This window comes from Vanacampus margaritifer, chromosome 3 (assembly GCF_051991255.1).
Source record: "Vanacampus margaritifer isolate UIUO_Vmar chromosome 3, RoL_Vmar_1.0, whole genome shotgun sequence".
In the NCBI taxonomy this organism is placed as follows: Eukaryota; Metazoa; Chordata; class Actinopteri; order Syngnathiformes; family Syngnathidae; genus Vanacampus; species Vanacampus margaritifer.
Genome location: NC_135434.1, coordinates 11732331 through 11760328, shown reverse-complemented (window position 1 = coordinate 11760328; position 27998 = coordinate 11732331). Strand labels below are relative to the sequence as shown.

The 27998-nt window shown below is 38.1% G+C and overlaps 1 long non-coding RNA gene across 3 annotated transcripts; it reads left to right on the top strand.

The window, feature by feature from the left end:
- The first annotated feature begins 29 nt into the window (after positions 1 to 29).
- LOC144049247 (uncharacterized) lies at positions 30 to 26439 on the top strand. Of its 3 annotated transcripts, XR_013293520.1 has the most exons (8): positions 30 to 189; positions 824 to 1508; positions 13445 to 13667; positions 15017 to 15125; positions 20269 to 20354; positions 20557 to 20611; positions 22414 to 22518; positions 25939 to 26439. It is a non-coding gene; the product is annotated as an uncharacterized LOC144049247 (long non-coding RNA). The 3 variants fall into 3 exon arrangements; XR_013293522.1 differs by lacking the exon at positions 22414 to 22518; XR_013293521.1 differs by lacking the exons at positions 22414 to 22518; positions 25939 to 26439 and adding an exon at positions 20673 to 21052.
- Positions 26440 to 27998: the final 1559 nt, after the last annotated feature.

Below are 27998 nucleotides of genomic sequence, written 5' to 3'. Positions count from 1 at the left end.
AAATCATTAATAGTCTAACAGTTGTCTGTGCTTGATACAATTGGATGCCGGATGTCAAAGTGACGTGTAATATTTGCGTGAGAGTGATATTGACTGGGAAAAATCTTTTAAATGTGACCTTTACCTCTCGCTGTGAGTGAGTTTGTTCTTTTTGCAGTCGGAACCATTTCGATGACAGCGACTGAATGGGTGAGTACCACTTTGTCTCTTTTTGCTTTGATTTTGATTACAAGTGGTGCCTGTAATTAAAACAGGCCATAAGTCACTCTCACACTAAACCGAAAACTAGTCGGTGCAAGATGAATGGCTTTTCTTCTCCAAGTAGTGAAAATCCATTATGGTTACGCAACCTAACTTCATTGATATGAACAGCATAAAACAGCGGAGGTACAATTTGATGCACGACTGAATGCCAAATATTTCATGAGCCTCCTACGACTGCTGTGAAGACGAGAAAAATAAAATGTCAAAGTCTTGAAGAGGGGGAAAGAAAGAAAGAAAGGATTGCAATGTCACGTCTACTTTTCTTCAACTTATTTTCTTGTAGCTGCTGGCAAAAACAAACAAACTGGTCCCAAAAAAATGGAATTTTGAATTTCTCCTAGCACTATCCTATGGCATTATTGTGCAGCTTTTTCTCACAGTGGCCATCCCTCAAGTAGAGTGATTCCAAACTTTTATCGAGTCATGGCACCTATTTTGAATTACAATGATGATTTTTGTCTCAATGTGTTCAATTATGCACTTCCTCAATGTGAAATCTGGTCTTATTTAGTTGAACATAAAGTTATTATTCTGTTATATTCTCTTATTCATTCAACAGATGGAGGCCCAGATGAATTGTAATTTCTGACATCTGGTGAAAGAGTGCTTGATCGTTTTTCCTGTCACTATACATCATTGGCATAAATAGATGAACATGAATTTATTACTATATTATTTTTGGACACATAAATTGAGATTAGATAATCACAGTTGTTGGGAATTACTGCTCTAATGGATGGTCCAAGTCGTCGCAGAACCCTAAAATAGATGTGGGAAAAAAGTAGTTGCCCCCACCCTTGTTAAATCATAAATTAACAGTGGCTAATCACATTTTTTGGAAGGCTGAGTTCATTTTCACCGACTGATTGATTAGCTCCAGACCGTTTTCAGTTAAGAAATCACTGAAATGGCACCAGCCTGACGAAGTGTAGCCGGCCAAAAGATCTCAAAAAGCTTCAACAAAATGCCACAATCCAAAGAAATTCAAGAACAGATTAGAAATAAAAAATACCAGTATTCATCTGGAAAGGGTTACAAAGCCATTCCTCAAGCTTTAGGTCTCTAGCAAAGCACAGTGAGAGCCATTTTCTGCAAAATGAGAAAGCATGGAAGAATGATGAAGCTTCCCAGGACTGGACAGTCTACAGAAATGACCACAAGAGCACAGTGACAACTTCTCCAGGAAGTCACAAAGGAACCCAGAACAACGTGAACAACTGCAGGCCTTCCTCAACTCAGTTAAGGTAGGATGACCATATTTTCATTTCCCCAAAAAAGAGGACACTCGGCCCAACCTTGAGATTGTGGTATACCAGTCGTGGTAATGGTGCACTCCATCTCCTAATAGTCACGCAATGAAAACCGGACATTTTCACAAATGTATAAAAAAAAATAAAACTGTAGGATGTAAAAAATAAAATAGAAGTGGTCAACCTAGTAAGATTATTGTACACGACTCAACAATAAGGTAAAGTTTTGGCACATCGACATCCATGGCAGATTTCAAATCTAGTACCAAAAAAAAATGAATGTGAAAATTGGTGGCAATAGATTTTGCTATATGATTGAGTGACATGTTTTTCCAGATCTACAACTGTGAAGTGATGTTTGTACAATTAATGCAAGAAATAAATATGCGGTGTGAGAAAATGTTTATATGTATAATAATAGGCCTATGCATGATAGTTCTATTGTTTATTGAAACCTGAAACGCATGTTGGATACCTGTATATTCGATTTTAAAGTGTAATCCTACCACTAGTTGTAAATTAATTTCCTGTGCGTTACTACAGATGATTATGTGGATACGATTAGCACAAAACAAGGTTGTGTGAGTCCACGTTCATATTCCAACAATTCTACTTCAGGTATGGTCACTTTTCTCCGTTAATCACTCTCATGGCCATTTGATTTAGTTTTCAACTCCAATTTCACTTCACATTGTAATCAACCAGTAATATTGTTTAGTATTATACCAAATCCCCCCCCCCCCACACCCCTCCCCCCTCCCAAAAAAAGCGCCCAATAAACGTCATTGAATCGCTAAAATGCTATTAGTGGAAATACTGTTGATTGTGGCAGATTTAGACTTCTCTTGGACAAATGTATGTGTTCTATATAATAACCATGTACTGACCACCTCTGCTTAATTATAAGCCACTAAATATGCCTTCATGTGTGGAGTAATTGCATGTTTTTCACCACGTCGTATCTATTCTTGACTTTGTCCACAGGTGATGTAACATTGTATTGCATAATATGTATGCAATTTCAAACTTTTATGCTTCCTTTCAAATGGCGTTATCGTGTTTCCACTTTGGTCCTTACTTTCCCTTCACACCATTGAAATGAATGTAAGTGCAGTGGCACACTGAAAAGAAAGGATCGTGAGCTAATGAGTGACTGGTTGGACTAACGGAAAGGAAAGCAAGCTGCATCTTTGCTTTCACGTTGAGACCCAAACATCCTAAAGTCACAGAAGAAATAGACTCATATGAGCAGGAAGAGTTTTTCCAATCATATTTTCCTCTGCGAATTATGACCTCAATTTCTTGTGCTCGGAAGTGGTCTGCTGCTCCTTTTGCTTTTTTTGTTAAGGTTAAAGATTCAAGGTTGTGTGTGTGTATGGGGCGGGGGTGGGGGTGTCCCTGTTGGCTGGGAAACCAGGCCAGTCTGCCTGGCGCCAACAAATAAAACTTGTGTTCAAAGTCACCTGAATCACAATCAGCTCACTTTGAGATTATTACCAACAAAATACCTGTTTTCTGCAGTTTGTTGTAGCAGGTGTCAGTGTTATCGCCGGGCCCCCTGACGTGATAGTATTAACGGGCAGAATTCCGTAAATCTGCCCTAAACCTGCCCAAAATGGGAAAGAAAAAAAAAAAATCATTGATAAGCGGCAAACGCACGAAAGACGACAGATAAGACTCGCATCTGAAAGAAGAAAAAAAAAGGCCGGAACCTTCTCTTATCTGTGGCATTTTAAATCTAAAACATCCTCTTATCAGTTGTTCAGCATTTAAAGGCACTCAGGCCCATGTGAATAAAAAAGAATGGGGGCCCAACAGACAGAGGACAATCAATGTGAAGGACAGAGAAGCACCGATCGGCTTTTGCAGGGCGCGCTCTGTTTAAACCCAATTAAAGCTATTATAGCAAATAAATACTTGACTTGGATACATACTGCATGTCCTCAAAAAAGTTGCTCTCGCTCTAATAGATGTCGTGCCCCATTTAGCCCCAAATCAAAGCTCAAAAATCACGTTGTTAGATTTAGTGGTTCTCAAACTGAGGTCTGGGGACTCCTAAGGGTCTGTGAGCTGTAGCTTGGGGGGGGGTCTGCAAACAAAAATGAACAGCCCTGATATGACGGTGACACATAATCACATAAATCAAAAATATCTATATGAATATTGTCAGGGGCAGAGACAGAACAAGCACTTTGAGGATAATGATAAAATAAAATGATAGTAATAAATACATAAATAAAAATACAATATAATTACAATATAAATATATGAGAAAAAAAAAATATATATATTATGCAAGAAGACAGTTCTTTTATTTTTTAATTTTTTTATATATATATATATATATATTTATTTTTTTGGGAGACAGCAAGAAGACAGTTCTAAAAGTGTAGCGATGTCATTTATGTTCACATGAACATCGACCTCATGCAACTGTTGACAACTTGCTCTTGATAACACAGCGAGAAGAACAAGGTCTACTTTCCTATCGATTTTTGTCTTGTTTTCTTTTGGGGCGACCAAAAAAAGGAAAAAGAACTGTCACCGGATGATTGTCTCACCCTGCAAATATTTTGTACAGACACAAGGTAGGCGCATGAGATTCTACGTGATAACTTTTATCAGAAAAAGACAATATTCTCTGCCCATGTTTGCAGCGACCATTGAATTTCCCTTGAGCTTTGTCTTATCTTCTGACCTTTGACAGAAACGAGAGTCATGATTGGCACTGTTGGATAAACACGAGAAGGATGGCTCCAAACTTTTTGGAAGATGCAACTGATAATCGTCTGTGTGTGGGAACAATCAGCTCTTGCGTCAACTTCCTGAGTTCTTTTCCAATCCAACGACCGATGTCGATAATGAGTGTGCTTCATTAGCTGATAATTGGGATGTATCCATTAAATAAACATGTTAAGAGACTCGTTCGCTAAAAGGTGGTCTTGATAATTACACCGTCCATCTTCTAAGATGTTTGTTGAGCAGTTTGCATCGTCACACAAGCACAAAATCACCTACCGTTGGGTCGGGTCTGGATTGCGCTGAATGGTCGCCAATCTCCCCTGGAGGCTGATTGATGTCGGACATGGGGGACATTTTCCCACCAGATAAATGTGGTGGACGGCAGCGTGTCGTCCTCTTCAAGGGATCACTTGATAAGCCCTGAGAAAAATGGACAGATGTATTTTTATAGTGCTGTGACAAAAAATGAGATATACAAACACTGTCTCAGATTCAGACACATTATGGAAAATTGGCTTTGGAATTGCTTGCTTGTGCACACACACACACACACAGGTTTGTTTTACTATCTTTGTAGGGCCATCTCATTGACATAATGCATTTCTTAGCCCCTTCCCCTAACCCCAACCATCAAAAATGATTGCCTTCCCCTATTCCTTACCCTAACCTCAACCATAACCCAATTCAAACCTAAACTCTAAAAGTCTTGACCCTCAAAAAGAGTTCTAAACTTGTGGGGCCCAGCAAAATGGCCCCCACATGGACGGGTGGGCCCCACAACTTGGTGAAATCATAGAATGTTGATCCCACTATGTAACAAAAACAAGACCACACACACACACACACACACACACACTGGTCTATGAAGTGTCTGTCCACCCATCAAGTATGAAATTACACAACTCAATACATTTTTTTTCTCCAGAAAATGTCCATTCAATTCAATTACAAGTAATTTACAATTCTAATTTTAATTTACTAGTTCTTTCTTTTTTTAAATTCTATAATTACTACTGCGTCAGGATAGGGTGTTGATAATTCTATGGCACGTTCCATGTATGCAAAAGTGAGTACACCCCTCATATTTCTGCAATTATTTATTTATATCTTTTCATGGGACATGGGATAGTGTAAATGTATTGTTCCATCGAAATACCTCTAAATACAGCCATTAATAGCTAGACCCTTGGCAACAAAAGTGAGGACACCCCTAAGTGAAAATGTCAAAATATAGTCACTTTTGTGTAATAAGACCATCACATGCTGTACCAGCTAAAAGGAGATGCCCCCCCTACCCCCCCCCCCCCAGAAAAAACCTGCATTTCTAGACCCAAGAGAGCATGCATTCTACCTGCTTAACTCATTTACTCCCATCTATTTTTACTGAAGCACCCCACTTTGCTCCAGGCTGTTTTACTGATTTTGCAAGTTCTACAGAATATTATGTTCTATTGCTATAAAAACATGGAACATACCAAAAGAAAGATTAGAGTCTCTTCTTTCATCAGGAAAAAAGTATATTTGTATTTGTTTCCGTTTTGCAGCAATTAGCACTAGAATATAGTGAAGTTTCATCATTATTCACAAATCGATTTAGAATTCTGAGTAATTGAGGGTTTTTTTCAATATGATCCTGGTTCATTTCCTATGCTCTGCTCCCACCTGCTGGCCATTTTTTGTTATAACTACCATTGCTTTAAGTGACTTCTTCAGGTGAGAAGCTGCATCAAAGCCTTTTGCTTGCTCTTGCATTAAAAAAAAAGAAAAGAAAAAAAGCATAACATTTTTTTTAGGAATTAATACGTTTTTAGGAGCAAAGGACAAAGTATTAAAAAACATATTTACACGTTTTGGGGTTTGAATGAGTTAAGAGGAGCCACTTATCATCTAATCATGGAAATTCTGATCACAGCCTTTTAATATGGCAGACATCATAATGATCTTGCAGTAATCAGCTCACTAAAAGAAAAAAATGTCAGAAGCCTCTCAAACTCCCACTCCCCCAAATAGTCTTATTCTTTTAAGGAGGAATTAATGTCTGCCCGCAGGTGCAGACACCTTGCTGAAATACCTGATTACTTCCCCCCTCAATTTAATGTGAGGATTTTCACGTCGAGGAAGGGATTTGATGAGCGGCCGTCACACGCCGGCCCCTCGGCTGTGCGGCAAGTCTCTTCGCAGGCGCCTCACGCGGTGGGGATGGCGTCACACTTCCGCAAGACACGTCTTGCAAATGATACAACTCATTATTGTGTTTCATGCATAACAGGGGATTACGCCTACAATACTGTCGGATACACTGTAGGTTTCTTCCATGATGTCCCCTCCTGAGATGTTCGACTCGTTTTTTGTGTTAAGGTTCATCCTACATGTTCTGTAAAATAGCAAAGAAAAAAAGAAGAGTCTGGGAATGCATCACTGTATTGAACTCTCTCACACGCTCTTATGAAATGTACTGCAGAGATTCATGCACCCCACTGAACTATGATATTTGCAATGATTGAAATTTTTCATGGAATTTATTGGTCCATGGGGGGTTATTCTTCAGTGAGCAGCCTTGCACACCCTCCAAATGTTAACTCACCTGCAAGCTGGAGACACAAACAAAAGTTTGAGCATCTCGTACTCAAGGTTGGGCTATAGAGCCTAAAATAAAAGCTTATATTTTTTCCCACAAAAAGGCATTTTTAATCATTTTTGCTCCCTTCACTTATTAAAGGAAAAGACAACCTTAAGCATTTCTTGGCAATAATATATTATTAAGACCTCACTAGTCTGAACATGACATTCTGATTAATAGTACATTTGTGGAATATGATTTATGCAGCAAAATCCAGCCGTTTTTATTCATCTCAGGTGGCGGCCATTTTGTCACTTTCTGTCCACTGAAGATGACATCACAGTTGCTCAGGGCTCAGACAACGACCAATCACAGCTCACCTGTTTTCTGAAGCTGCGCTGTAATTAGTTGAGACCTGAGCAACTTTGATGTCATTTTGATTCAACAGCAACTGACAAAATGGCCGCCTTCTGATACTGATAAAAACGGCTGGATTTTGCTGCTTAACTCGTATTCCACTAATGCAATATTAAACAAAATACCATATTTAGACTACTGGGGCTGCATCGAACATTATATATATCTATTATATAAGAATTTTGGGGGGATTGACTTACCCTTTAAAAAAAGCAGATGTGAAATTATTCACATTCATTATTGTGCTCTTGTGACACCAAACAAACTTTTTTTTTTTTAAATACCTTTTTCTTACCTGATGGTAATATGAAAAACCTGCTTAATCACTGCATAAAAAATTATTGCGCTTTTGTTGTCTGTTTCTTAGCAGGAATTAAAAGTGCTCTTTCCGTTTTTGAGAGTTTCGCAACACTGACTCTCTGTTTCCAGATGTGTTGTTAGTGCAAGCAGTGCACATAAGTGAGGACTACAAATATTGAATAAACAAAATGGTATTAACTTCCAAATGTCTTGCTTCCATCTTGTGGCATTAAGGTGCCAAGAAACTATGTTGACGTGAGGTGAGTAGCTTTATATAGTGCTTTGCTGCCCTCTTGTGGCATCTATAGGCAATTACAAACATTTTCCGACAGGGCTTGGCCCCTCACTGTAATCAATCAAATTGATTAGTGGCGCAGCTGTATCTCATAGTCATGCCAAATGTAAAAGCAACATAGTTTAATCTGCATTAATAAAGCTGGTTCGTTGAGTCAAATGTAATTTCCCGCCCATGCTTAATCTGCATCATTTAACAAAAGAACAGATTGTGCGTCGCTGTCTGAACAATATTTGAACATATTGGACCTTTTTACAATTATTTCTACGATGACATTACTGCGTATGATGTTCTCTTTCATGCACACCCAAAGACGCATAGATCCATCTTGTGACCGAGCCTCATCCATCTTTTTTGACACGAGTTGACTGTAATATATCAAACTCCGTCTGGTGATGGAGATGTGGGAAGTGAGAACAATTCTGAGAATCTCTCTGGCGTCCCAATATTGTGCACATAATTACAAGTTAGACTTCCAAGAATATCTGAGCAAACATTTCCCCATCTTTATTGTGTGGTACGTTTAAAAAAACAAAAATTCAGACACAGCACACATCCACGCAAGAAGGTTCCAAAATGTATTTACATTCCTGACATCTCAATTTACTCAGAAATGTACTCAAGTGTGAAATTCGAGCCTGTTTAGTTCAACACAAAGCAATGCAACAGCTTGCTAGATTGTGCCTAACGCCATCTAGTGGAAGAACATTTAATTGTTTTTCCTGTCACTATGTGTCGCTTGCATAGAGAGATAAACAAAGACACATTTAAAGTAAGTAAATATAAATGATATTAAGTGACAATGCGAAGCATCTGATTAAAACCTCACTTTATGTTTTTCTTTTTTTTCTTTTTGTTTCCACTATGCTTGTGCGTGCTTTCCCGTGGCTAGCTGAGAGGAGCATATTCCACTATGGCAACTTTAAAACATGAAATGTGCATAATACACTTTGATTGTAAAAAGATCAATTTACATTTCTTATGCCAAATTTGTAACTGGTGTTTGTTTTGCTTTTCTAATGTAACACTAAATATGTACAGCATCATCCAACTAGAGAAAAGTGCTAATTACTTTAATTGCATGCTTAATGTGTTTTTCCTTTTTCTCTTACATAGATATTGTGTTGTACCGTTTTCCCAATATGCCAATTATCATATAAGCGCATTACGAGTTGTTATTATCATTGACAAAATAGATCCCACCCTGAAGCGAAATTCCTTCTTCTCACTGGGAAAGCTGATTTTTGGACAAGTGAAAATCTGCCGGTAGCTTGTATGTACGCCCACAAGAACATTCTGTTCCTTAGTTTAGCCTGCAGCATTGGGAAAGTACAACGCAGGCGGCGCCTTCCTCAGAGAACCTCTCTTACTTTCGCTTCAAGAGGCCGACGTCTTTTCTATATTTCATAGGAAGCTTTAGAAGTTTCTCTTTTGATGGAGCTCAGGCTTATTTTCAATCAATTCTGTTGGAGGCCTACAGACGAAGCCTTTGGGGGGTTTCCCCATCTTGTACTGTGAGCTCCTCTAGCTGTTCTGCTATTTCCATCTGTTTGTATGTGTTACTCACGATGCATCCTTTGGTCACTGTCAACACTAAAGTGTTTACACGATGATGCAATAAATGACTGACATTGGACCTTCTTCTTAGTACAAGCCTTCTTTTGTACATACAGTGGGGGAAATAATTATTTGATTCCCTTGGTGAATTTGCTCACTGAAAAATAAATGATCGGTTATGGTAATGTCAGAACTCAATATAAAAGCGGTGAAAAGTGAAATTAGTATTTGATATGCTACAATTTAGATAGTTACCAATACATGTGTATGTAGCACAAATTTTCATTTTCTCACCAAATAATAATAATAATATTGTAGACACAAGGCAGCAAAGGGTCACAAAACCATCAGCAGAAGGCTATTGGTGACATTTCAGTGGTACCTCAGTTCACCAAGTGCCTCAGTTCATGAACAATTTGCTTCATAGACAACATTTTTGAAGAAATATTGCCTCGGTTCATTTCGCGGACGGTGTTGGTATGAATTTAGAAGGCTAATTTGAAGTTTTCATTGGCTTAATTTTCTGCTTTTAATTAACTCAGTATGGCGCTAAAGAAACTGAAAACTGCTAGCAATAATGTTACTGGGGAACCTAACTGTCTTACTGCTGAAAGAAGGCAACTAAACACGATCATTTCGTGTATGATTTGATTTCGCTGGCCAGTTTGGTTTGCCAAACTCTACCATCTGTGCTACTATATGAGTTTTAATAAATCAAGTTACACTCAAATAGAGTTAAAAACAACAACTTGTTATTGGTTGATTCATTGGGGACTGCAAAGAAGTCCGCAGCTCTCCATCCATGAAAGTAGCTGCTAGCTAGCGCCCGCTAGCTAGCAGGCTCAAAGAAGTAGCCCAGGTTTCCAGGTTCCACATTTGAATAAATAAATAAAAAAAAGATTAACAAAAATCTGTTAATAAACAAGTATATTTGAACATTTATTGAGCCATCACATGTACATTTGAAAATCTGATGGCACTGTCTCCACCAAAACAAGAACGTCACAAAAAATACTGCCATCTAGTGGAAAGCAAATAATTGTTTTAGATAGATGTACATTATTTGTAGTAAATAAATAGCAATCGATGAATTTAGTCAACTTGGATTGCTATCTAACCCTTTTTTCTTTAAAATAATCACTATTGCTATAAAACCACATTTCATACATGTGATGTTGCGTTTGTTTGAGTGTACGTGAGCAAAATGTGCTACTAATATTTAGAAAGGGCACGTTGTGCTGGAAAATGGTGGGAGTTGAAATTAGAAATCATCATGTTTCCCTGGAGTGGTAATAATAATGTTGTTTTTCCCCCCTCAAGCTTTATAGGGGATAGAAAAACCACAGATGCACAGTCTTTAATTGGCAACCGAGGTTCAAAGCGTTAAAGTGCTCCTATTTGCTCAGCACGTCTCCCTCAGCGGGAAGTAGGACCATTACTGGTGCGTGGATGTTTTTTGCTTTTCAAAACAATCCAATTGACATTGACAAGTGGAGATCAACACATGCAGCCAATAAAGTACAGTTTCTCACACCCTTAACATTTTATGTTATGTCTTCAAAAAAAAGAAAGACACTTTGCTATTATGTGAAAATAGTCCGTGTAAAGCTGTAAATTTGCTGTACGTTCAAAATAGATACAAAAGTCTTTTAGGCCCTAATGGCCATTCGAGTTATTTTGAGGGGCAGTAATTTACACTGTTATACGGAGTTCAAGCCGTATATCGTTGCAAAGTGTCATTTCTTGTCCACCCTATGAGAAGATATCAACAAAAATGTGAGGACTAGTTTGTACTGACTTTTGTGAAATACTTTACATTACATTTCCAAACTCTGTCTATCTTTACTTTCCCACTAGAATGTGTGTGTCTCCTCTCTTTATACTGCAAATATTATTAACTCTCCCCTTGTGCAAAAATGTTTGCACAGAGCCCCCCCTCCCCCCCAAGTTGTAAGATGTTCAGAAGGCCTCCATTGATCTCCTCATCCATCATGCATGGAGGCTTTCCCCTTAAAAGTGTTTGCAAAGAACTCCATGCTGGCGCTCCCGTTGCCTCTGAAGCTTTTCCTCTGAATCCGACCTTTTGGAGCTACCATCATGTACTGACTGCATACAACACAAAGCACAATCATACATGTTAAATGAATTCATCTGACGGTGCCAATTAAAATCAAAAGTCTACAAAAAAAAAAAAAATCAGGCCAGAAAGCTTCTTCATCTTCTGTTTGGAAGAAATGTCATAACAACAGTCTGAATAATATTAAAGCATGTTGTTTAATATTGTGGTAGTGGATTCCATCTGCCTCATAGTTGAGAGGTTCTGGGTTTGAATCTCTTGAATATCTTGATCCAAAAACAAGCATCGTGTTAGGTTCATTGAAGACTCTAAATGTGCTTAGGTGTGAATGCTCGTTTGTTTATATTGGATGTGCCCTACGATTGGCTGCCGGCCAGTCCAATGTGGACCCCACATATACAAACGGACCACCTGGGAAATAAAAACTGTCAAGTAGTGCCTGGACTCATACCCTAAATGTACGTTCGCATACGTTTACCATTTAACTCATTTGCCCCTAGAAACGAATAAACACATTCTATTTAAAATATTGCCATGTTCCCAAAAACGTATTTATACGTGTTTTTTAATGTTTGTTTGTTTTTTATGCTAGAGCATACAGGAGGCTTTGTTGCAGCCTCTGACCTGAAGAGATCGCTCAAAGCGATGGTAGTTATTACAAAAAACGACCAGCAGGTGGCAGCAGAGTATAAGAGATCAGCCAGGGCCATGTTGCAAAGAGCTGTTTTAAACAGATTTGTGAAAAATTATAAAACTTCGCTATATTCTAATGCTAGTTGCTGCAAATCGGAAACAGATACAAATATACTTCCTGATGAAAGAAGAGACTCGAATCTTTATTTTGGTAGGTTCCATGTTTTTATAGCAATAGAACACAATATTCTGTGGGCCTTGCAAAATCAGTCAAAATCCGGTAAAACAGCCGGGAGCGAAGGGGGTTGCTTCAGTGAAAATGACTGGGAGTGAATGAGTTAATAATCCAATTCATTCAAATGTATTACTAATTCAAATTTACATTCTAAGAAAGTGTCCCCAAATGAATCAACACACGTGTATCGTCTTCCATACACGGGAAATGTTTCCTTCACTGTCGGTTTTCACATCAGTCACAATCTGCTCCGACCTTGAGTGAAGGAAGAAACATTCCAAAGCGTTGACCATCATCAGTGATTGATTGGTCGCCCAGCGGGTTGAGTAAGCCTGGTGCAATTCCAGCGTCATGTGTTGTATTGCACACAATAACCGCTGTCAGATTAAAGTCACGGAACTGCTTTATGTCCCGTCAGCTGAATGGACAATCAATTCCTGCTTTATTTAATGTGCTTCTTTGACTTTTTGAGGACAATTTTGAATGAAATCAAATCAAGCGGTGCAGACGTGACATTAAGTCTAACAATGTGTTTAATGTCAGCAAATATTGAACTTGCCAACGAATGCAGCATTTTGAGGGTTAAACTGGTGCGTAATTTTATTGCATTTTGTATTTTTAATGTAGTTAACTTCTACACTCACGACAGTTAACAGTGCACTCTAAAAACAGTTGGGTCAAAAGTAACCCAACTATGGGTCAAAAATGGACGGATCCTCTACTTGGGTCAATTTGACCCAACTTTTTTTGACCCAAGTAAAGCATCTGACCAATATTTGACACTAAAAGACACATTTCTTGACTCAAAGTTGGTTCAAATTGGCCCATAAAGTGGGTGGGTCCATTTTTGATCTATAATTGGGTTACTTTTGACCCAACTGTTTTTTTAGAATGTGTTGAAATGCTACTTAAATCCTTGCCTGTGCGGCTATTAAAAGCTTTATGGACCTGGAAGAAATGAATTTGTTCTAGATGATTTCCTATGGGAAGAAAACTTTGAATTTAAAACAATTTGGAAGCCATCCTGCGTCACTGAATGGATTATGTTGGTCTTTGGAGCTTCCACTATATTCTTTTGATTTCATTTTTACGACCATTTCCGTTTCTTTTCCAGGTGGTGACACTCTCTTGAATATGGCAACGGTGGACAGTTGGGGAACTTTGCAGATAAACATGCTGACAGTGGCCATCCATCTCCCCCAGTCAAAGGAACCTCCACACATTTATTTTCTAGGAGCTAATCCATCTGTGTCTCGCAGACACACACACTCCACACACGTTGAAAACCCCTGAGATCGAAGATCGTGACTCGCTATCAATCTTCAATGATGAATCAGGTCCTAGCTTTCTATATGTTCCTCTTTGTGTGTCTTGAGTATGTGTTGCACAAAATGTTCACAGGCTACTTATGTAATATTTAGTGGCTTTTTAATAAGTAATCCACCTTTTAAAATAGGAAGCTTCCCCACAGCACACATCTACAAGTCCGCTTCATGATTTTGTGTGTTTGTGCTGACAATGCGACTAAAAAAATCCCACACGTGACAAATGTCACCTGACCTACTTGTTCAGCCTCCGCACGAGAATGCTGCTAAATTGCTTTACATCTTACTCCGTCGTCATGGTTTCCTCCTGGCGGCGTTCCGCAAGGATCCCTCCTTGAGCCGTTCATGTTTTCAAATAATGTGTTACACCCAAAAGCATTATTAATGTTTGTGTTTATTAATCTTGATTTTAGTGTCAATCAAAATCATTGTGATTATTATTTTTTCCCAGCGCTAGCTTGGATGCATAATTATTTTCATATATATGTATATATATATATATATATATATATATATATATTATGTATATGTATATATGTTTCTCCATTATTGCTGCTTTATTTAACTTTAAACTCGAGATAGACCGATTATCCGCTGGGCCAATTATCGGTGCCGATATTCAGCATTTTGACAAATATAGGCATCGGCCATATTGAAGAATCCTTGAGCCGATAATAGATCCATTTGAAAACGTGTTAACTTCAGGGAACTAATTATTTACATTTTCTGAGATGCCGCTGACCCTAAGAACTATCTACATGAAATGAAAACAAAAATAAGTACAATTTTAATATTTTATATATTTTGAAGTTTTGGAAAACTTTATGTGCCGTAGAAAACAACTGGAAGCTATTTGCTTAAGTTTTTATTTAACTTTTGAAGACATATACTGCCTTGAAGTAGACCCTTGAACTTTTTGTTAGATTTTTAAAACAAAGTTGTCTATTGACTAGTTGTTGTTTTTTTTAACTCCAATATTTTACGAACCCTAAAAGTTGAACAATAACTTATACTTAAAAATTCAAACAATTTAAGAGCTGGAGTTTGTATTTTTTCAAATTTTGATGCCAACATTTTCCCTTTTATTGAAAATGAATATCGGCTCCAAATATCGGTTATCGCCGTCCTTGACTACTAATAATCAGTATTGGTATCGGCCCTGAAAAAAAAACCATCATTCTATCACTACTTTAAACTCCTGTTATACTTGATATAAATTGGAATGAAGCATTATCATTGTTTGACAATCTTTTAAAAACATGTCAAATATAAAGGCCTCCCCATACATAAACATATTTTGAGTTATAACTGTGTCACTCTTGTGTGTGTTCAATGTTGGTGCACGTCTGAAATGTTCCCAGGGGTCTCGCCTGGCAGACTGACAGACAATGACGTGATGAAAATTGCTTTTGGAGCACCTGCATGACCCGCCTCTACCAGGAAGTGATGGACGCAATAACCCTGCTTACAGTATGTCACTCAAATGCATGGATTTGGTGGGGGTTTCCATTTCTTGTCAGTTTCATTCACTTCCTGATGTATATTCACATGTATGTGTTGTTAATTAACCCTCTCTGAAGTCTTCACTCATTAATCTTGTTTATTGCTTAAATGTAAGATAAATGGATTTTCCAATTGGATTTTCTAATTGGAGTTTTTAAAGTGTCGTTTGTCGGCCAGAAGTGTGTAACTTATGTGTGTCAGGAGGCCATATATCATCTCACAGGTGCCTCCCAAATGGAGCGAAAATGTAAATACATGCAAAACAATCCTGACTTTGTCCACACAATACAAGCCCAGTTTTTGCATTGCACTGTTATTTGCATTCAAATTGGGAAATCACTCCATTGCCACCTGTGATGCATCGTTGTGACTTTATTTGCGGGACACTTCATTAGGTACAACTGCACTATTTATATATGAATTTTATGTATCAGACTTTTCTCTAAATATTTATTGTTATTATTCATTTATGCAAAACTAAATTAATAATATACAGTACAGTCAGGGATCGACAAACATAAATAAAAAATTAATAATTATACAAAATATCATGTAGTATTTGGATGAAAATCTTACACATGCAAGTGTTTAGTCCCGGAAATCACATCTGCAGCTTAAAGTGAGAAGTGTTTTGCAAAAAAAAAAAAGGAGAAAAAAAAGGAGTTGAGGTGAGATTGCATCATCATAGTGATTTTGGGTGTGAAAGGGTCCTAAAATCAAATGGTGCTGCAGGTGCTTGTCTTTTTTTGACATGGGTGACCAATAGCAGGCCTTTGCGTCATGGGGTCCCTTGTGTCTGAGCATGGACGGGTCATGGAGAGAGAAAAAACGGAATACATTAATATTCATACTGTATATTGAGTGTTTTGTGTAGACGTAAGTAGAAGGTCTACAATTAGGAGCTGCTCTAAATGCAGATTTTTCTGCTCTGCTGCTTCTTCCTCTTTTCGAAAATTCCAATGCTAGAAGCGTTTCCCCTGATGCTTATCAAGTTGCATTAGCGATGACGTACTTTTAGTGAGTCTGCAGTTAAAAATAAAAGACGGGGAAACAACTCAATGTAGCTTTTCTTTCTTTCTTTCTTTCTTTTATTGGTGTTGTATGAATCCCTTGATCAAGTGGAGTGGCCTCCGTCTGGCTTGAAATCATTGCGAGTGGAGCGGATGCAGGAAGGCAAACAGAGAGCCGAGTGGAAGCTCTTGAGTCATATCAGACTTTTCATGAAAAAGCTTCCCATGCGAAGGCACAAAACAAAGATACTTTTTTGGGTGTTCTTTTTTTTTTATTGGCGCAATATTGCCACCACTTGTTGTTGAGCACTTTATTTTTATTTTCGTGCTTGTCCTCATGAGGTTCATGTTAGGGTGAACCATTTATCTCAACAAATAAAGAGTCACATTCTGTCAAAAAAGTGTCAAATCCAGGTCCAGAAAGTAACTGGCAGGTAAACGACCTCCCCTGCTGATTGAAAATGACATCACCAATGTCACGTGACCAAACTCAGGGAACAGGTGAGCTGTGATTGGTCGTTACCTGAGCCCCACTGTGATGTCATTTTCAGTCGACAGCAAATGGCAGTACAGGGCAAAACGACTTCTGCTTTTTAAGGGTTTTTCATACCTTGTTGTAGATAGGCTACCTGGTTTCAATTATAACATTTTTAGGGAGGAGGGGCTTGTTTTTATGAAGACATTACCTTATATCAAACAGCCTCATCCTTCAAATAAATGCTGAGCAAAGACAAAGCAATCGGCAAATCGTCTTTGCCCTCACGTGAACCTTCACACCCCTAACCCTCGTCCCATCCACTCCTTTCTCCCTTGCACCAAAGATGTCGCCATCTTCTCACACCTCCCTCAAACATCCCTCCCGTCCCATCCACCTGCCATCAAGTGTGAAATGAGAGCGCAATGTGTTGACTTTTAGCGCAGAGGGGATAAGCGTGATTGGTCTGTCACAGGAGACTGGTCCCAACTTCCTTGTCCTCCCAATGCAACGCGCACACACAAACACCCGCGCGCGCACAGACACTGCAGGAACACAAGGGCCAACGTGGACCAGCTGGTTATTGATCAACATGAAAAGCCGGCAACCAGTCCACAGAAACAGCGGGCTGCAAGTCGTTAATGATTCAAGACGTACGCGAGTTACGCAAACTGCAATTATGCAGCGCGCGCGCGCACGCACACACACACACACACACACACACACACACACACATGCCGACGCATTCCAGGTCTATCAGGATGAGTTTACCCCGGTGTGAAGGAGCATCTGAAGCAGTAATAAATATCCATTAGAAGGGCTGACGCTAACGAGTCCTGACGCGAGGGCGACGAGGGGGGACAGCGGTTCGACTTTCTGCCTCTCGCCACCTGCGGCGTCTGTCCGGGTGATCAATGCGCTTGCGTCATGCCTCCAAATGAATCCATCTGTGTTTTTCAACCATGGATTTCGCGCACCCGTGCGAGTGTTGTCACCAATTAACGCGAACGAGAAGTAATGAAGTATCCTACAAGTCATGTCATTTGTTCAACTGTACTGTCTTCCCTTTACCCGCTTTGTCAAAATATGCTTACATAGTGCTGAATAATCTATCCAATTCAAGTCGGCATCACAAAATAACTTAATAAATAAATAAAAATAATTGTTTTTGTTGTATACTGATTAAATAGACTATATGCCACGGAGGAGGCGGGACTTCTGACTTCCGGGTTTTCACCCATCAACTTTGTTACCGTTTCCGCTTTGCGACGTGTGGGCCGCATCGCAGTACTTGCGCTTCCGCCTTTGTGCCCCTCGGTTGCGAGTTCCCGTCGACGGTTGCGAGGCTGCAAGTGTGTAGTGTCTGTCTCAGTGTCCGAAGCATTTAAGATAGCCGAGACGCCCTCCTGCCGATAAGAGGGAGCGCGCGGTTTGGGGGCGCAAGGGTGGGGGCGCGAGTGTTGGAACGCGGCCAGCAGTGGCCGGAAACGGCGCTAATGTTTAAATCCCGGAAGTCTGAAGTCCGTGGCCTCTACCCCATTTTGGATTTCAGATCTAAAAGAAAAATATAAGACAAAAGTTCACAATTCCAGCTTTCATTTCCTGTTATTTACATAAGTGATAAACAACTTAGGACAGAGCTATCCACTTTTCAAGTGAGCAAAATATTGGAACAGACGTATTAATTGTCTTCACCAGAATGTTGTATTCTTCATCTGAAATGTTTTTCCAGGCTTTTACTGCAGCCTCTTTCAGTTCTGGTTTGTTTCTGGGGGTATGTCCCTTCAGTATCCTCTTCAGGAGGTAAAATGCATTGCCAGTCCTAAGACTTTCTAATAATAATAATATAGTACAATATATTGAATATTTATAATGTCCGTAATTTTTGTTTTCACAATACAGTCCCTACTCTTGAAATTTGCTCAATAAATGTTCCCATAATCACTTTACAGTTGATTTTATCTTTATTTATTTTTTTAAATCAAATTAGCTTTGAAAAAAATATACAAGCCATTAAGAAATACTAACTTTCAACTGAAACCGTTTACATTTGCCCCACCTAAAATAATTCTATATAGCGTTTGCTGCAATGCAATGTCAATTCAGAATTACTTTCCGCCAAAAGTTATAAGTTTGATGTCAAGTAGGGGGTCACAAAAAGCCCCACAAGTCGCAAGTTTGAGACCTTTGCATTAAATGCTACCATCTTTCAAGCTATTCATAATGTCTGTTACGTAAAAATACATGTGACGTGATTTCCTCCCCCGCTAAAGTGTATCTGCGCCATCGCCTCTGAAATGACAATACTTACTTAATATAGGATACAATGGCGAGGTACGCATTGCATCATCAGCTGCCATTTTCTTTGTCAGTGGTTTGTATTGTCTTTATTTGACCGCACCTGCTACATGACATGAGAGAGAAACTCATATCTTGATTGACAGCCTGTTGATATTTGTGTTACAGTTGTGCGGAAGCACTAATTCATTCTCCTCCACAAGACATCCTGGAAGAACAATGAATTATGAAGAACAATCTGTGACTACTGAATGTCTTGCGCTCAGCTTCTTGTGTTGTTGTAGATCAGAAACGTCTTTTTCCACTATATCAAATGTGCAACAAGTTGACCTGACAACGTAAACACAAACGATAATACAGGAAGTTTCAATTTCATTTTTAGTTAGACCTTAGTAAGGATAAATAGTTTGGAAAATAGATGGATGGATGATAGAACAAGAAAATCTTCAATTAATCAAAATCCTTTCTATTTTTTGGTGGCTGTGGCTCAGTTGGTAAACCGGGTTGTCCAAAAGTTGCCAGTTTGAATCCCAGCTTCAACTGTCCACTGTCAAATTGTCCTTGGGCAAGACATCGAACCCCTAATTTTCTCCCAGTGGGCCTGGCAGCACTTTGCTGGCAGATGTATGAATGTTGTTCACTTGTGCGAATGATGCCGTGGTACGTAATGAAGCAACCTTATCATACATCAGCCTGTAAAGGACAACATTATCGGCATTAGGACCGCAAGATGGATGCCTGCAGCGGCTGCGGGCGACTGATGTTTTGTTCTGAGCTCGTTTGATGGACTGACAAAACAAACTGGCAAGCACACTTTTCTCAGTTGAGAAAAGAATACAAAGCACATGGAAATGAAAGCATAACAGCGAGATTATACATGCAGAAGGTGGGGGCGCTGATTCCAGGCATCCACCTGAGGGGGCATCCATAGCACAGCATCCTGATTGTGTATTAACGGGCATGTGGAAAGGCCATTCGGCTAGGATTGAGGGGTATCAATTTGGGTTTTAAACTCAATTTAGGGTTTCAAAGTCGGAAAAAGGGTTTCAAAATATGACTTACTCCTTGTAATATTTTGACCTTTTCTATCTTAAATTACAAATTATATAGGGATGTTTGATTGATCTTTTTTTTTCAGACGATGCCTGTACGAGTACTCAGCTCTTGGGTGGTCACTGAAAACAAGTATCGATACCACTATTACTTTTGATGGATACAAAAAAAACAATGACAGATCATGTTAAAGAAAGAGCTATACATCCCTATAAGCATTTTTCCTGGAAATTGCTTGAAATGAATGCCAATTTTCTATTCTTCTAATTTCTAGTTCCTGATCGAAAAACAGCCACAAGGGAGCGACCGATACTAATATTGCCCACCATCGCGAATACTGATACCATGAAATCAGACCAGGTATTAGTACTCACTCTTCCCTAATCTTATTCTTTTTCTTTTTTTTCCCACACACATAATATGACTTGAACACAACACCAAAAAAAACACAACCCCTACCTACACTCATAATTGTACTATTTTAATTTATTTTTTGTTTTTATATTGTGTTTTGCTGTTTCTAAAAGATGCCAAATCTCTTTTTCTACTGTCCCCCTAACAGAAATTTGACGACATCATCCTGCCTGGCTGCACGCCTGGTCTCTCTTCTTAATCTGGTGAGGAAAATACACACAAACACCAACAAACTGTACTGTATATACTGTATATGTGAAATAGGAGATGAGGGGAAACTGCGGCAGAGAAGATAAAGAAGCACAAAAGCAGACAGGACACTGAGGAGGCTGAGGCAGAGCGATGGTGGATGGGATTAAAGTGACAAAGTGAGAATGGAGTCAGCATGAATGCTTTATATATTTATACACCACACTGTGTATTCATATCAACTACTGTGAATAGACTGTGCTGGGTGTACATTGCGTGTTTGTGAGCGTATGTTCCATTTTGAGGCATTAGTGTGCATTTGAAACGGAAATTCTATTGATTATTAACATCTTATACAGGAAAATTTGGTAACTGTGGTTAAATGTCATATCAGGAAACTAATAGAGATATTTAAATTCATTTTTAACGTTAGTTAAAGAACATTTGAATGTCCAGAACCCTACAGATTTTTTAAATTTTTGTTTAAATGTATGACATATGTTGGCCAAGGAATTTAAAACCAACATTTCCCAGTCAATCAAAAATATTTTATATTTTAACCAAGCTTTTTTATAGGCAACTAACCTTTTGATTTGACTGAGTCTGATACCAAACTCAATATGTAATCAACCAGTTGCAATTTTCCATTTTCAAAAATTCTCAAGATAAATACAGCAAGAAATCAAAACATGTTGATTTATATTTCAAATGCTGGCCATAGAATCACAACTCCTATTGATTTTTAATGATATTCAACACAATGTTATGTAGGTATGTGGTTTATGTTTTTTTTCATTCATTCATTCATTTTCCATTCCAATTTCAGTATTCTAACATATATTTTCAATGATGTGACCGAGGTTTCTTTAGTTAACTCTGTGAGGAATAAGTGGTTTAGAAAATGGATGAATTGAGAAAATGGATCAAACTAACGAAATAACTAAAACTAAAATTCATAAAACATTTTCGTTAACAAAATAAAATAAAAATGAAAAAAAAATAACTATAATTATAGTGAAAATGTGCTTAGTTTTCATCTTTGGTAATTAATTAATTACATGAGCCTTTGGGGTTGATTTTAATTGTGATTTAACTATATTTATTTAACGTGAATAAGGATGTTTTAAAGTCTGTCGCGCGGAAATGACGTCATCTAGCAGCAGCCAATAGAAAAAACACCTTCAGATGACGTCCCTCCTCGCTGACAATTTTGCCTGTTTGACTCCAATAGCTCGCTTTGCCTGGTTTTTCATTTAATTCAGCTGAAACGCAACGTTAAGTAAGAAGTGTGTTACTTTTTTCATTTTACCAGGGTCTTTATAAAATCTTGCACTCAAGTAATACACTTTTTTTTTTTACTAAACCTACCTCAAACTACACTCAAACTAAGCATTTTTTAAAACAATAAAAACTAAGAGAGCTGCCCTGAAATCTAATTAAAGCTAATTCAATTTTAAAAACAAAACTCAAGACCAAATAAAAAGCCAACTATAATGGAAGTTCCAAAACTATAATAACCCTGAATGTGACATATGCTGGCCATGGATTCCTATTTTAAAGTCAGTCAAAACGTGTGAGTAATTTTAAATCATTAAATGGAATATTTGTGGCTTGAGGGAGGCGAGGTGAATAACAACCCCCCCGGGGGTTAATTGCCGTTAGTCAAAGCAAAAATGATGCCTACTTTCAATACTGTCTGATCCGAGATGCTGTGGAGTATCCGAGGTCATCTGCTGGCTTTCTTTCTGCTTCAGCGCTCTGCTGGTTTCCATTTCAAACATCTTTTTCTCTCTGTTAATCTTTGATGGCCTCAAAGGGCGACACCCTTCTCCGATCTCCTGCCGCAATCCCCCCCGCAAATGTTTGAAAAACATGATTCCGCTTCAAAGTTAGAGGACGACGCTCTTTGACGGAATACCAGGTGAGCGGAATCTTGAGAATCCCTCCTTTTTATTTACACTCGCCACCCCCCATTTAATACACACGGCGTTTAAATTATTGATGCTTGAGTGCACGTGCAAGCAGAAGGATGTTCTACTCTGACATATTTGAAAAGTAGAGAACACTGGCAGAAAGGTCTCCAAAGGCCCATTGGAGGTCGGCGCTTTCAGCTCCACCTTCTGCTGTGCAGGCTGACCGTTATACAAGATCACGCGCTACTTTTTAAAGTACATTGTGATGTGGAGGTGGCGCCCATGATGGGAATCAACTCGACGCAATCTCGGCTGATACAGTATTTTTCAATGTGTGTGTAGTACATCTACAGGGAACATCCACACTCACAATCAAAGATTTCACTTTTGGCATGTTCTATTCTCTATTAGGAGAAAAGGGGGAACAAAATAGTCCTGGGACTGACATGTGAGTGGCAGCACAGCGCCACTTGGCATTCAGACAGGGAGAAAAGAAAGTGTGAAGTAGAAAACTAGGTCTAGGAGTAGAAGAAATAGAAAAAGCAATGTTAACTGTGAGCTTCTCTGGTAAATCCATTGCAATGCGGCAAACTCTTGTCATGGTCAAGTGGGGAATGTCATGTAAACATTTAACACAACTAGTTGGTCTTGCGGCAGCCGTGGCTTAGTGGGTGGAGCCCACCAGTAACCGAAGAGTCTTCTTTTCGAATCCCACTCTCTCCGAGTCTAACAATCTAGTCTCCAAAATACTCAACAAACAAAGGACCTAATCAACTGTCAACTAATTAACCAGTCAAACAACTAATAAACCTGCACCTCAGCCAAATGATAAACAAAACAGTTGACTAAATATCCGATGTATCACTAAACAGGTAACTGTGTAGCCCAACGAATGACCAGCTAACAACTAACTGACACCAAAACAACCAACTAGTTAATCAAAGAACTAACTAGCCAATTTAAACTAAATAACTAAGCAACCAATTTACACGACCAACCAAACAATAAACAAGTCAATCAAACACCTAACTAGTCAAACTAAGTAGCCAAGCAAACAGCTCACATGACAACCAAATAACTAAAAACTACTAACCAACAAACTTAGAAAGCAACTAACTTGTCAAGCAAACAACTTTGCTTGTCAACAACCTACTAGAGTACTGAGTATCCAAGAAAAACAAATAACCAGACAACCAAACGACAAACTAACTACACAACTAACTAATCAGCAAACGACATAACTAACCACACAAACAACTAACTAGTCTAAGAACCAAAGAACCAAGTAGCCAATTAATTCAGTCAGCCAAATAATCAAACAACTAATCATCCAACCATATAACCAAACTAAAACACTAACCAAACTAACTAAACATCATACAACAACCAAACCAGAGAACCTACTTATTAATCAATCAGACTACTAATGAACTAATTAACCAAACGCACAACAAACTAACCGAACAACCAATATTTCACAAAACAACTAAGTACCCAAACGACCAATTGTTCATAGAATAACTAAGTAACCTGATGTTCAAAACTCTTAACAAAATAAGTATTCACAAAGCCAAACAGCAAACCAACCTAACACCTAAATTAGCACTGAAACACTGATTAACTCCTTCACTGCCATTGACGGCTATAGACGTAAACTTGAACTATTTCTATTAGTTTCACATTTTTTTCCACTTTTGTTAACAAGAGTATGAAAACCTAGAAAAAAAATGTATTGTACATTTAGAACACATATACAATTTGTGATTAATCTTGAGTTAACTTGTTGTCATGTGTTAATAATTACAATAAAAAATTGTAATTGCCTGATGCCCCAATTAAAAAAAAGAAAAAAATTAAATTAAATTAATTTTAAATTTTTAATTGTAATTAATCCCATGACCTCAATAGTTATCACAAATTTTATATCTGTTCTAAATGTACAATTTTTTTTCATACTGTTGTTAACAAAAGTGGAAAAAAATGTGAAACTAATAGAAAAAGTTCAAATGAATTTTGGACATCTATAGCCATCAATGGCAGTGAATGAGTTAATTAATCAAACAGCCAAACAAAAAAAATCTACAAAATTACTTTACTATTATTTTTTTATAATTAATTACCAAAAAAAAGTCACACTTCTGAATATATATATATATATATATATATATATATATATATATATATATATATATATATATATATATATATATTTATTCAACGTTATGGTTGCAGTTTAAAAAGAGCTGGAATATTTTTGCACCAATGAGGATGACCTGAAAAGGTTTCCATGTGCGCGTCTCAGCAGGGGCGGATGCATTTTCAGGAAGGAGCCTAAAGATGAAGGTGGTGGGCTCGTGCTGGCGCACGGCGGGTGCGCTGGATGAAGTTGCAGATGTCACACTGCATATATGACGTACGGCAAAGTCGTATGTGGGATGGCACTTGCGCTGACAAGCTGTGGATTAAACATCAAGGAGCAGCAGGATTAGCGCGCAGCGGCAGCCCACTCGCCGGATAGCAAGTCCTTCCCAGCAATCATTGCTTCTTTAACGTGTAATAATTACATTGACAAGTAACTCTTATACATTAATCATAAGGAGATTTATAGAACTAAAATGTTGCATATTGATATTTATCTGCTTCCTACTTTGCCAAATCATTGTTGATGATTGTTGTGAGAAATCATGACGATGATTAGTGTCTTCACACAGATGAATATCATTATTACTAATAGCATATAATGAAATGTAATTGGAGCACATTTATTTCAGAAGTGTGTGCCAAACTGTTATAGTTTGTCGCATTAATCAGTACCCAAAAAGGAGATCTTAATGTGGCAGACGTGCTTTAGGGTATTTTTTTTTTTTTTGCCAAATCCAGCTAAATTGCTTCAGCTGGAAAAACGCAACATGCCATATGTCAACAAATGGTGTCCCAATACTTTTGACCATGTGACAACGTTAGGTTTACATCTGACAGTTAGATGAAGGTCATGACTTTATTTATTTTTTCACATAAACAAAGACATTTTCCCATTTCAAGTTCCTCCTCAGACACATCCTTCTAAGGTGCAACTTTTATTACAGTCATCTCAGCTTTGTTGGAAGGTCCAAATCCGGCGTCAAAACCTGCGAAGCCCTCAATGAAATCAGCTTTTTAAAAGAGGAAATAAACAAGAACAAGATTGCTTTTACAACTTTAAGAGTCGTATAAAGGAAAAACTAATAGCTGAGCACATTCAAACCAATGCGGTGTGTGTGTGTGTGTGTGTGTGTGTGTGTGTGTGTGTGTGCGTGTGTGTGTGTGTGTGTGTGTGTGTGTGTGTGTGTGTGTGTGTGTGTGTGTGTGTGCGTGTGTGTGTGTGTGTGTGTGTGTGTGTGCGTGTGTGTGCGTGTGTGTGTGTGTGTGTGTGTGTGAGCGGCGTATAGGAGGAGAGTGCAGCATGCGTGACGCCGGTGGCGGGCGGCCAGAGTGAGAGCGCCGCCTGCGTGAAGGCCGCGGTCGATGAGGTCGTCGCAGTGCTCGCCAAACAATGCTCCTCATGTGGTGGAGACTCGGGCTGCATGACAATGGATTCAAAATTCAACTCTATCCATTCACTGATTTGTTGACTTCCAAGTTGTTCTCAGTTTTTTTTCTCTTTTTTTTATTCTCTCGTGAATTTGTTCATTTTACGGTCTAGCTTTTGTCATTGTGATTTTTTTTTTAAATTCCTTTGGATAGTTCAACATTCTTGAGCAGGAATGGCAACTTAAAAGCTGGAGGGGGTTTGGACACAATTTTTCATCATTGCTACAACTGGGGGCCACATAGGACCACCTTCTTGCTAACCAGATGCATGAAATAAATCACTTTAAATATGGACAAAATAGGTAAAAGACATGCTCTTAATATACTTTTTTTTTATATAACACTTGTCAATGCATGTATAAATGATCCACTACCCTAAAACAACAACAAAGTGTTTCAAGCAAATAAAAAAATAATCACATACTGGGATTTTTTATTTTTTTTTGCTGTCTTCTACAAAAATTACCATGCAAAGATGGCACAAAACTGCTGAAAAGTGAACCAACATTGTGGAGGTACTTACACAAAATGTTCATATAGAGGTACATATCATTCCAAATGTGTAAAAATATTTTTAGGCCTTCTCATGTAGAGCAGAAAAAAAACTATGTAACCGCAATTAACACATGCCTGCCATCTAGTGGTGAATGATGACATTGCAATTTAAAATTTGTCATTCCCTGCATACTGGCGGTTCGGCACCCACAGATTTATACATTCTCAGGTTATTTTTCTAGTTTGTAATATTTTTTATATTATTTTTTTCCGCATTTTTGCTGGATTTTTCTTCCCCATTTCCCTGTTTTTTTTTTTTTGTTTAAAAAAACAAACGTATATTGAATATTCATCTTCGCATGTACCTGTTCTTGACTGTCCATTGCATGATACTGTATATAAAATAATAATAATAATTTACTAACGCCATACAGACATATGAAAAAGGTATTTGTGAAGCATATAAGTGATTGTCATAATACGGCCCTGGATAGACTCAAGCTTTTCTCTTCTTCACACTTCGGATTTAAATGTATCCTTGCTGACTTTACACGACAACGGTTTGACCTTGGCAGATTGATGCACACTTTTTTGGTTAAGCTCAACTATAGCGTGATTTGCTCGTTTAGGTTTACCAAACGAAAAGTACTTTCCTTTTGAGCAAATGTACATCATGTTTTTTGTTATTTTTTTACTCTTATAGCCAAGACTCATCTTGTTTCTTTTATTGCTCATCATCCCAGTGCCTGCTGGCCTACATACACGCTGGGATCACTTAATAGAAAGTACATTTGTAACCTGGACCTTCAACATAAGTCCCTTAGCGACTGTCTGCCCCAGCACAGCTCTTTTCCATCCTCCCTCATGAGTGATTTGCGCCCACGGCTGATTTTTTTTTTCTCTCAGTTGCAAAAATGCCGGCCTTCCTCGTCATCCTTGTGTGGGCCACCTAGATGCTGAATAATGGACGCTTCCCAGCAACATCCTTGATTTTTTTTTTTTTTTCACCAACATCAGCCGCTTCTCATTGCCACATTTCGGTTTTGTTGTGTACGTACGTGTTTGTAAACGATCCCATCCTGAACTCATTCACTGCCATTGACAGCTATAGATGTAAAAAATTTATTTGAACTAGTTTATTTGAATTAGTTTAACATTTTTTCACACTTTTGTTAACAAAAGTATTTAAAAAGTAAGTAAATAATAATAAAAAAAATTAATCGCCTGTTGAGATGATTACCAAAAATTAGGGGCATCAGGCGATTTTTTTAGTTTTTTTTTACTTTAATAGTTAACTCACGATTAATCACACATTTTATATCTGTTCTAAATGTACAATAAAAACAATCTAGGTTTTCGTACTCTTGTTAACAAAAGTATTAAAAAAATGTTAAACTAATAGAAATAGTTTAAATTATTTTTT